Here is an 11,992-nt window from a genome sequence, read left to right on the forward strand (position 1 = left end):
TTATATTATACATATTTTGTATTTTTGAACTTTAGACACATTCTAATAATCGATTTTGTTTAATTGTTACAGTACCACATGAATTCAGTTCGTCCTTCCCAATTGTAGCTAATTCTCACAATGTATCGTACAATTAATGATTTTGTAACAATCATTTAGATGGAGACGAAATAATGTGATAACTACACACAAACCTGGTTATATGCTAAGGGCAGGAATGGATACGACAAGGCACATGGAGACAAACAATTAAGATAACAACGACTCTAGAATGAAGGTAACAAGTAAATGGATACTTAATAATGTGATAAATTGATATATTGAAAGAATACGATGACAATGTGCCTACCATAACAAGAGAATGAGATAATGACATTAAGAGCCGGAATGGATACGAGAGAATGAGATAACAAAGTGCCTGCCAAGAAGATGATAAGTAAATAAAGATGAATTAATGTGATAACAACATGAAGAACCGAAATGGATATGATAATGCACACAGTGATGAATGAATAAGAACTGGATAATGAACTACATCCCAATACTGCTCACAGTACCCTAGTGCAAACCCCTGGCTGTCGTAAACAACGGCCATGTTACCACCATGACACAAGTTATGGAGCTCTTTCTAAAAGAATAGTTGTCAGTCAACTCCAGCCCTAAAAGCACTCTTGTTCCTTAATCTCATGTAGGGTTGGGGTAGCTGTGAAATCGACTAGCCAACACCATGCTGCAAAGGGACTCAGTTTTTTGTGTTGCATTTCTACTTCATTCATGGAGAACATCCACAAGTTTCTACACAACAACTTAAAAAGCTTTCACAATAATCCAATCTTTGGTGTCATCGCTAATGTATGGTCTAAACAACACTTGCACATAAACATGGAATAATCATCAATACGAAAGTATTCCAGCGTCCTTACTGAGCAAAATATGAAACACTATTTGCCATACATACCTGACCCATCTGAAGATTTGATATGATTGACCTGGATGATTCTGCATCGTTATGATCTTTGAGACTGATACCTCTTCGTTGTGCATGTAATGAAAAAAGCATTTGGAAATGGGCACTCCACAGTGGGTCTAATAGAATGTTTGTGCTCTTACATCTAGAACTGAGAGACAAAACACAAGTGCAGATATTACAAGATGATAGATAATCATTTTTACATATAACTTTAAATGATGAAGAATACTATTTATACCTACACCAACAACCAACATCCTCCCATGGATGCAACCCCATCCTTAAATCATTTCAGATGGCTATACAAATGCACTAGCATAGCTGCCCCCATGTAGCGGTGAATCTCGTTCACATCTTCTAAAAATTGGACTCGCGAGCTTATTCTTGAGCCTAAATTGTCATTAAACAAACACATGCCAAATAAATATACAAGAAAAGACCTTAATGCTTGGTCCATTTCTTGTGAAGGTGCAATATTGTTTGTTTATTGCCATTTATTCTATAGCTCTGAAACAACTAATGGCGTGAACTTTCCCCTAAAGGTAACAACTTTCTTAAACTCTAAATCTGTCAACCCTGGAAGGTCTTTGCTTTTCCTTATTAAGTTGTATTTGGACGTCCCAACCACAGGCTTTCTATGAGTTCTCAGATGCAATAACCTAGCAACATCTTTTAGGGTGATTGTCATACGGAATCCATCAAACTAAAATGTATTTGTCCAAGAATCCCACTTCTGTGCCAGGGCATACATGGGCTCCCATTGAAATTTTATTACACCAGGGGAAAACAATCCCAAGAGTTGCATTCTTGCCAATCTCTATTTTTGGAAGTCCAACAAAACTTGATACCATTCAACGATCAAATGCCATTGGTAGTGCCCATATTTCTGCAATGGAAATACCAGTGTCAAAGACATTATCTTGCACAGAAACTTTTATTACAAATACTTGAATAAAGGACATAGATTACTTATATCAACATCACACAATCACTTTTTTTTTCCAACTATCTCTACCACCTCTACATCAAAATCAAGTTTTCTCCTTCGCCTAAAACCTATAATTGTTAGTGCATGTACAATATGCACATCTAACACTAATCCCTCTACTTCATTCAACAATGGATTCTCCTCTTCATTATCCTTCTCTCCCGCATTCTCCACCTCCACGAGTCGCTCCCCTTTTGCCCCCTTCTCTTGTGGAAATTCAATCTCCCCTCCATTCTCTGTCTCCCAGCCTCTCCCTTTGTTTCTGCCACCTCCTCCTTCTCAAGTCTCTTCTCCCTTGCATTGTCCATTTCCCCGACCTGTACCCTCATTTTCGCCACATCCTTCTGTTTAAGTTCTTTCTCCTCTGCATTGTCCAACTCTATGGTCTGTCTTCGTGTCTACCACCTCCTTCTGTTCAAAATACTTCTCTCCTACATTGTTTGTCTCTACAACATGTCCTTTCATTTCTGCCACCTCCTCCTCCTCATTTTCTTTCACTTCTTCCTTCTCCTTCTCCATGACCCACTCTACTTCATGTAACATATGCTTTATTGCAATGACAGCTTCATCCTCTTTTCGTTCTACCAAAACATCATACTTACCTATCATTTTATCTTTTTCAAGTTCTTCAGATTTCGTCCAACATGTAGGTTAACTTCACCCCATTTGATGTCAAACTAAGAACGTTTGGTGTCGTATTCTTTCGTATCAATTGAAGTAGACATCGTTGATATACAAGAAGCAAAAAAAACATATACAAGATAGTGAAATGACAAAGCTATATAAAGCAGGAGATGAATGAACGGATATAAGACATTGAAATAACAACGAATTTATATACTACATATAAGAAATAGAAGGATGTGAGATAATGTTATTTCATTATCTCATCCTTTTGTTTCTCTTATACGGCATATGCAGGAGTTGTTATTTCATTATTTCACCTCTTTTTTGTTTCTCTTCTACAATGTATGAACTAATGAAGGCGCTAGACCAACCTGACAGTAATAGACTATATCTGTCACTCACGAGGATTATAGATCCAACAGTTGTCCTTACACGTGTTCTAACAGATGCTATTTGGCCAACAATGATAACTTCCATCGATGAGGATGATAAGCGCACCCTGCACATGAGAACTCCTTCTGGAATAAGCGAACTTGGTAGATGCTTCCACTCGTTCCAACAGATGTCCTTAAGGTTGCTCCAACCAACAAATGCCCGTAAGGTTGCTCCAACTGATGCTCTTCGACTTACAACAAAAACAGCTCCAACGAGAATGATAACTGCTGCCTATGACCGACAACTCCCTCTGTTGCTATGAACGTTTGAAGCATTATGGAGAAGTCTCCGCTCCACAACTGGTAAACTCCCTTTTCGTTTTTCACATATGGGCTTGTCACATCATTTTTACCATCCACCTCAGGACACGCTCTTTTCAAAAATCTGTTTTGTCGCCCCAAAGGGTACTTTTGGATGACAACAACTTTACATATTGGCTACTAGCATCATTCTTGTCATCAGCCAAGGGGCATTAGTGTCTATCGAGTGCACCAGCTGATTTATCTTCAGCCCCCCTTCATGCCGATTCGGCTTTCGAGTTAATGTTCGAGACAAGTGATTGATGAGGTAGTAAAATTTCTATGACATAATGTTTATGAGATAATAAAAATATTAAAGAGATAATGTGATAATACTATGAGCAAAACCAAAAACGAAAACTATTCTTTTACTATTTAAAGGGGTATATTGATAATAACGATATGCAAAAACAAACTGACAAATTTGTTCTTTATTGAATCCCCAAATCTTTTTTGTGGTTTTCATTTTTATCCCTACAAAATGTTTCTTTTTGTATTAATCATGTGCTTTTTTTATACATAAAATGACGCATGAAATTACATACATGGGGGCAACGTATATAACCAGCTTTGTAGAGAGGCTTGATAGGAGAGGAGACTGTGGGCCTCTGCATATCTATTTGGAGTTTTTTTTTTCATTAAAAAGAAAAAAAAAACTTGTATGTCTATTTCTATAACTGAGGGTGATGATTGGCGAGTATCGGCTGAAAGATGAGAGCATCCTTGTTAGCCTTCAAAAGTTGAAGATCAATATGTTATAGGCCAAAAACATGAATGCCCGTTTGTAATTTTTTCTTTCATTTTTCATTTTCTTACCCTTTCTTTTCCCCACCGTTCTCTCTTTCTCTCTTCACCATCACCTTTCTTTGGTGATCGGCAAACATGATGCAGATTGGTTGGTGGCATTGCCATGGTCTCATATGAGAAAACCTAATGTAGAAGCAAGTGGATTTCTCCTTTTTCTCCCATTTTTGTTTTTGTTTTATTTTTTGTGATGCTAGAAAGAAATGTCAGTCGTTGTTATCTGTCTGTTGTCCAGTTTTTCAATCTCTCTCTCACCCTCCCTCCCTCTCTAACACTCGTCTGAAACCCATTGTGATGTAGAGGGTCTCAATCAGCCATTGAAAGCCATGGTTTCAGCTGTTGAAAACAGCTCTGCATTGAGGGTATCCATCAATGAAAACTCTCGGCACATAGGGCTTTAAATGACTGAAACTATCTTTGATTATCAAAAAGTTTTTGTGCTTAGATTAATAGGTAGACGATGTGATAAATTTCTATAAACTAGTAGAGGAGAACAACTCCATGAGTCATAGTACAGATTTGGGGACTTAAGAGGGAGGTCCATACGTAAATTTAGTATATACTTACATTTGTTTCACATGGCTAGGTGGACCGGCATGCGTAGGCACACCCAAAGGTGCACTTGAACCCCCTATTGAGTAGGAAAGTCTTTTCCTTATTTTTGTGGTGAACAGATTTTGTTTAAGACATGCATAATTTGTTATGTTTTAGCTTAATACATGTTGTTGACATGATTTTATATGTATAGAGGGTAAATAATGATTTGTGAGATAGAATAAAATCTAGAGCTAAAGAGAGAAAGCCAAAGAACTATGTAACAATAAAACTTAGGAGAAATACCTATATGCTAAGGTGATTTGCCTGTAGCCTTGACAATTAAGTACATGTTGTGCCTCTTAACACTCCTTCAGAGTCAAGAAATTAGAGGCAAATAAGTGGATTACTTCCTAACACTCCTCTAGAGTATAAAAACTTGAAGTAAATTCATAAGTAAACCTCCTAACACTCCTTTAGTGTCTATAAATTGGAGGTAAGTATAGAATAATCTTTCTAATACTCCTTCAGAGTCTAGAAATTGGAAGTATATTCATATTAAACCTTCTAACACTCCTTCAGAGTTAGAAATTGAAGTAAAGTTGTCACTGGCAACAAGATTACCAAAGAAATGGATATTTTAAGAATAGAAAATTCATTATTGTGAGTCCCACGCTCCCTTTGTCATTTATAAGATTATAAGATAGCTAAACACCAGTTAGAAAATGTATAAGGGTTAAGCTGAAAGTGAGATAATTGTTGAACTTTGATTATTTGTTATTTCATTGCATGATTTATGATTACTTTGCTGCAGTACTGCATCTCTTGTAATTAAGCTTATGTTTTATTGTGGACTACTGACTGGGTTTATAGCACTCATGGCTCATTTGTTCCTTTTTCAATGGAACAAGGTAGGATTCAAGGTTGGGCAAAGGAGCATATGTGTAGATCAGCTATCAGAGTTCCACAGTATATAGTAGATAGATTCCTTTTGAGCACGTTTTGATCTATCCTTATATTGCATATAAAGGGACGTGTAGTTCTCATCTTGGGAGAACAACTCATTTTTATCAGCATAGATAAGATACCATTGTATTGGAAGTTCTTTGCTCTATGTTATCGTTATAAATTTAAATGCATTATGATTTCTATTAGATTGTGAAACATGTAGTGTTATTACAGGTTTTTCTTCACTCCTGGAGTCTGGGGTGACAATTTGGTACCAGTGCGATGTTTAGGATGTAATTATCATGCATGCATTTAGGATTAGTCGTTTGGTGTGGAACTCATTATGATGGCTAATTTTCATAGGATATGTTGGCTCGTTAACGTGGTTGTGGCCATGGGCATGGGGTTGAGGCACCAAAGAGTAGTTCTTTCCGTGGACATGCCTCAAGATCCTCAGAGGGCACTCCAGCAGTTGCACGAGGTATAGTTTAGCAATATCTTAAGCATGCTCGACAATTTTACACTCAAACTTTCTCAAGAACTGTTGATTTCTTGAAGCAGAAAACTGAATGAATGAGATAGGTAAAATTCATGAGTTTCTGGACAGCAATAATGAGGAGAAACTACATTGCTCCGTGTTTTTACTGTGTGGTCCAACTGATGCATGGTGGAAGGCTGTCTGTGGGATGACTTTTTGAGGGAATTCATAACAAATTATTACCCTCCAAGATACATGAAAGGTAAAACAAAAGAATTTTATTAGTTACAGCAGAGCAACATGGCTATATAAGAATATGAGCAAAAGTTTATGGGTTTGCTTACTTTTCTCACCAGTATCAAGCTAGTCGATATAGAGAAATGTCGAGGATTTGAACAAGGATTAAACTAAGAAATCAAGAAAAGATTGCTGGCAATAGGATATCTATAGTTCCCTCAACTCATGTAAGCAACACGATGAATAGAGATGGGACTCCACGAGAGACAAGAAGCTTTAAAGCATGAAAAGGAGGGTACTAATGTTGGACCTATACGTGGAAGTGGAGTAGGTAAATCTCGACGGTCTCAAGGGCCATATCAATGTTAGTCTAGAATGACATCTGGAGGCAAGAGTTATCTAGCAACTAAATGGTGGAGAGCTCTCTATAGTGTAGGTAGGGGTCCTAGCTATGCTGCTTCAGGTGAGGGATCAACTGTTGGGATGTCTGGATCTACAGCATTAGGTGAAAATTGTAGATGTAAACACCCTGGTGAATGTCAGAAATAATTTCAGGCATGTTATAAATGTAGGCCAGTTAGGACATATTAGAAGGAACTGTCCTATTCTTAAGGAAGGCAGATTAGAGACTCCATATTCTTAGGCCTCAGATGTAGCTGCATGAGGTTATGACACGTCTAGTTCGACATTAGGTCATTAGCTCATCACAGACCTGAACTTGGGATAGAGGAAGTCTTTGCCATGTCAGTTTAGGAGGCTGTAGCTGCCCTAGATGTTATTTCAAGTAAATGTTTTCTTTATGACATGAAGGTGTGTGCTCCCATCGATTCATAGTTAAATTATTCTTTTGTATCACTTAGAGTTGTGACTCGTTAATTTTAGAAACACAACGCCTTGCATCCCTATTAGCAATTGCCTCTCCCTTAGGGAATCTTCTAGCAATTTGAGAGATTTATTCTACATGTGTTATTTCTTATGGTGACTATCAGATTTATGCATATTTGATACACATGCACATTTAAGTCTTTAATATTATGTTGGGCATCGATTACTTAATCAAATATCAAGCTAAAGTAGACTGCAATAAGAAATAAGCCACTTTTTATATTTCAGATGACAAAATAGCAATATTTCAATGTAAACGTAGAATGCTACCCACTTCTATTATTTCTTGTCACTTGGTACATGATACGAAGCTTTCTTAGCATCAGTGATCGATACTTCAGTTCAAAAACAAGAAGTCAGAGATGTTACAATGGTCTGTAAGTTTCTAGACGTATTTCCAGAAGAATTACCTGGATTGCCATCTGAACATGAAGTTGAGTTTGCTATTGAAGTCACTCTGGGGACTCAACCTATAGCTATCACTCCTTATAGAATGTCTCTAGCTGAGTTAAAAGAATTAAAAACTCAGTTGCAAAAGTTGGTGGAAAAGAAATTTATTCGGTCTAGTACGTCGCCATGGGGTGCACCAGTATTGTTTGTGAAAAAGAAGGATAGCAGTCTAAGGTTATATATTGTTTATAGACAATTGAATAAGGTGACTATGTGGAACAAATACCCTTTGCCCTGCATTAGTGACCGATCTGTTTGATCAACTTAGGGGTGCATGCATATTTTCAAAAATTGATTTGAGGTCTGGGATCACTTGAGAATAAGGATGCAGATGTGCCTAAAACTGTTTTTAGCACTCATTATGGGCATTTTTAATTTTTGGTCATGCCATTTGGGCTTACAAATGCTCCAGTAGCTTTTATGAACTTAACAAATCAGGTTTTTAAACCTTATTTAGATCAATTATGATAGTTTTATTTATGACACTTTGATCTACTCAAAGAATTTAAAGAACATGAAAGGCTCTCAAAAAGACATTGTTTGTATTGAAAGAAAACAAATTATATGTCAAGTTTAATAAATGTGAATATTGGCTAGATAGAGTAACTTTCTTGGGTCATAGGGTATCTAGCAAAGGCATCAATGTAGATCCATTCAAGATTGAAGGAGTTGTAAATTAGGAGCAACCTAGCACCCCTACATAGATTCACGGTTTCTTGGGATTAGCTGGATATTATAGAAGATTCATTATAGATTTCTCTTATAACTGCACTAATGACTCATTTGACTATGAAGAATACTAAATTTGAGTGGTATACAGCTTGTGAAGAAAGTTTTCAAGAACTAAAGAGACAACTCACAACAACTCTAGTGCTTACCTTGACTGAAGAAGGGATCGGATTTGTGGTGTATAGTGATGTTTCACACAAAGGATTGGGATGTGTCCTAATGCAAAATGATAAGGTTAGTGTGTATGCTTCTTGGCAATTAAGAAAGCATGAAGAAAACTATCTTACACATGACTTGGAATTAGCATCTATTGTGTTTGCACTAAACATATGGAGATATCATTTATATGGTGAGACGTGTCAAATATTTACAGATCATAAGAGTTTAAAGTATTTGCTCAGCCAAAAAAGAGTTAAATATACGACAAGGAAGGTGGTAAGAAATGATAAAAGATTATGATTGCACCATTGACTATCACCCTGGGAAGGCTAACCTTGTTACCGATGCATTGAGCAGAAGAGCTGAGAAATCCTTGTGTAATTGCAGGTTGTGTGTGTTCCTTTATTGTTAGCAATGTGATCTATTAGAGCTGAGCTATTGATAGATAATGTAGGAGTCTTGTATGCACAGCTTTGAGTACAGCTTATTCTATATGACTGAACTAAAGAATTGCAAGCTTATGATGAAAAAATGCATGATGTTGTTCAAGAAGTGCAAAGAGGAGAAAAGCCCGAATTTGTTGTAAATGAAAAGGGTATATTCATATTTGGCAAAAAAATGTGTACTCAATAATGAAGAGCTCAAAAAAGGTAATATTAGAAGCACATACCTTCAAGTATACAATGCACTAAGCAAGTAGCGAAATGTACATGACACTTAAAAAAAAAATCATTGGTGGCCATGTATGAAAAAGGAAATCACGGAATCTGTCTCTAAATACTTGACTTTTTCAATGGTTAAAGCAAAACATCAAAGACCAATTGCATTGTTACAAACCTACCTATACTAGAGTGGAATTGTGAGCACATTATGATGGATTTTATGATAGGGTTGTCTTGCATCCAAAGTGAAAATGATATGATTTGGGTAATAGTAGATCGATTGACTAAGTGTACACATTTGTTAGCTATAAAAAGGAAAATTTCTATTGATAGATTGACCCAAAATTTGTTGATGAAATTCTTAGATTGCATGGAGCTTATGTATCAATGATGTTTGATAGAGATTCACATATTACGACAGAATTTTGGCGTAGATTGCATTTGTCCATGGGGACCAGGTTGAACTTTAGTACTACATTCCACCCACAAACGGATGACCAGGCCAAAAGGACCATTCAGTCATTAAAGGACATGTTACGTGCCAGCATATTGGACTTCTAAGGCTCTTGGGATGTACATCTACCTTTGGTAGAATTTGCATATAACAACAAAGTGTCAAACACCTGTGTGCTTGGAAGAGGTTGGTGAAAGAAGACTATTGGGACATAAAATAGTACAAAAATAACAAAATAAAATTAAATTAATCAAGGTGAATATGAAAGTTGCACAAGACCAAGCAAAACGTTATGAAGATAATTGGCATAGGTATCTTCAATTTGACATGGGTGATGAGGTGTTTCTTAAGATATTGCCTTGGAAATGGGTAGCCAGATTAGTAATGTGGATTATAAGCTAAAACTACCTCTAGAGCTATCTAGAATTCATCATGTATTTCATGTATCCATGTTGGTGAAGTACGTACTTGATCCTGAGCACATTTTAAAGGAGAAGCCAATCCTACTAAAAGAAATTTGACATATCCAGTTGGACCCACATGTGTTGGATCAGAAGAGTTCACATATCGATGGAAAGCAGGTACCCTTGGTAAAAATGTGATGGACACATTCATCTGAAGTCAATGCCACGTAGGGAAGAGAGGATGACATGAGAGTCTACTACCCATATATTTTTCTCCTTAGGTCAGTAGAAATTTCGAGGATGAAATTTAATTGTAGAGAGAAAGAATTGTTATGCTTGAAATCTGTGGGGAGGACCCATTTTTTAAAGAATAAAATTTTATGAGAAATTGTGAAAACTTTGTAAACTAGATGGGTCAATTTAAAAAAAAAAAACTTGTTTGGAGGTAATTGCACCTTGTCCTCTCTCTTTTATTTTCTATTCATCTAAACACCGAGAGAGTGAGAGAGAGGTTGGAGGAAGAAAGAAGTGAATAAGGAGGAGGAACGTGAGGAGGAAGGGAGAAAGAGGGAGAACGGGAGGAAAAGGGGGAGAGAAAGGGGGAAACGAGAGAGAGAGAGAATAGAGGAGGAGAGGAGAAGAAGAGGGAGAGATAGGTTTTGAAGCAAATTGGTAATCCAATTTCTTTCCTCCATCTCTTACTAATTTTCTTGGTTTATTTCAGTATAACAACATATTAGAGTACTTGATTTGTAGATTTTGATTGAGATTCTCATTTTTTAGTATGAAGAGAGACTTTAGGATATATGGTTGTTGCTTGTCTTCTTTGACTATAAAAAGCTTTTGTGCTTAGATTAATGGATAGTTGATTGATAAATTTCTATATTAGAGGAGAACAACTCCACGAGTTGTAGTATAGATTTGGAGACTTGAGAGGGAGGTCCATACGTAAATTTAGTACACACTTACATTTTCTTCACATTCCTAGGTGGATCGGCAGTCGTAGCACACTTGAAGGCACACCCGGACACCCTACTGAGTAGGAAAGTCCTTTCCTTTTTTTGTGGTGAGCAGTATTTGTGTGCTTGAGCTTAATGCATGTTTTTGACATGATTTTATATGTATAGAAGGTAAATAATGATTTGTGAAATAAAATAAAATCTAAACCTAAAAAGAGAAAGGTAAAAAACTATGTAACAACAAAACTTAAGAGAATACTTGTATGCTAAAGTGACTGTTTGTGGTTGTGACAATTGAGTAGATGTTGTAACTCTTGACGCTCCTTTAGAGTCTATAATTAAAGGCAAATAAATGGATGACTTCCTTCAGAGTGAGTACATATTAATCTTTTTAACATTCTTTCAAAGTCTAGAAATTGGAAGTATATTCATATTAAACCTTTTAACACTCCTTCGGAGTCTAGAAATTAAAGGTAAAATTGTCACTAGCTACAAAATTACTAAAGAAATAAATATTTTAAGAATAAAAATTTCATTATTATAAGTCTCATACACCCTTTCTAATTTAAAAAAAAATTAAGATAACAATGCACCAGTTGGGAAATGTGTAAGGGTTAAGCCGAAAGTGAGATGACTGTTGGACTTTGCTTCTTTGTTATTTGTTGGATGATTTATGCTTACTTTGCTGCAGTATTGCATCTCTTGTAATGAAGATTATGTTTTATTGTGGACTGCACACTGGGTGTTCCCTTGTGTCATGTTTGTATAGTTGTCCTTTGCTTTTCTTGTATTTGCTTTGTTTATGTTGAGTCTTGGTGTAAGCTTGTATGTTCACATGTGTCGAAGCACCCTCCCAAAACGGCCCCCAAGTGTAAGATTGGGATTCCTTGTTTTGGATGGTCGGCATGGTAATTCTGTAAGCGGCTTCGGTCATCCTTTGTAAGTAAAGTGTAAAAGCTTACTTGCTTTC

The sequence above is a fragment of the Nymphaea colorata genome, chromosome 3 (assembly GCF_008831285.2).
Source record: "Nymphaea colorata isolate Beijing-Zhang1983 chromosome 3, ASM883128v2, whole genome shotgun sequence".
NCBI classification, from domain to species: domain Eukaryota; kingdom Viridiplantae; phylum Streptophyta; class Magnoliopsida; order Nymphaeales; family Nymphaeaceae; genus Nymphaea; species Nymphaea colorata.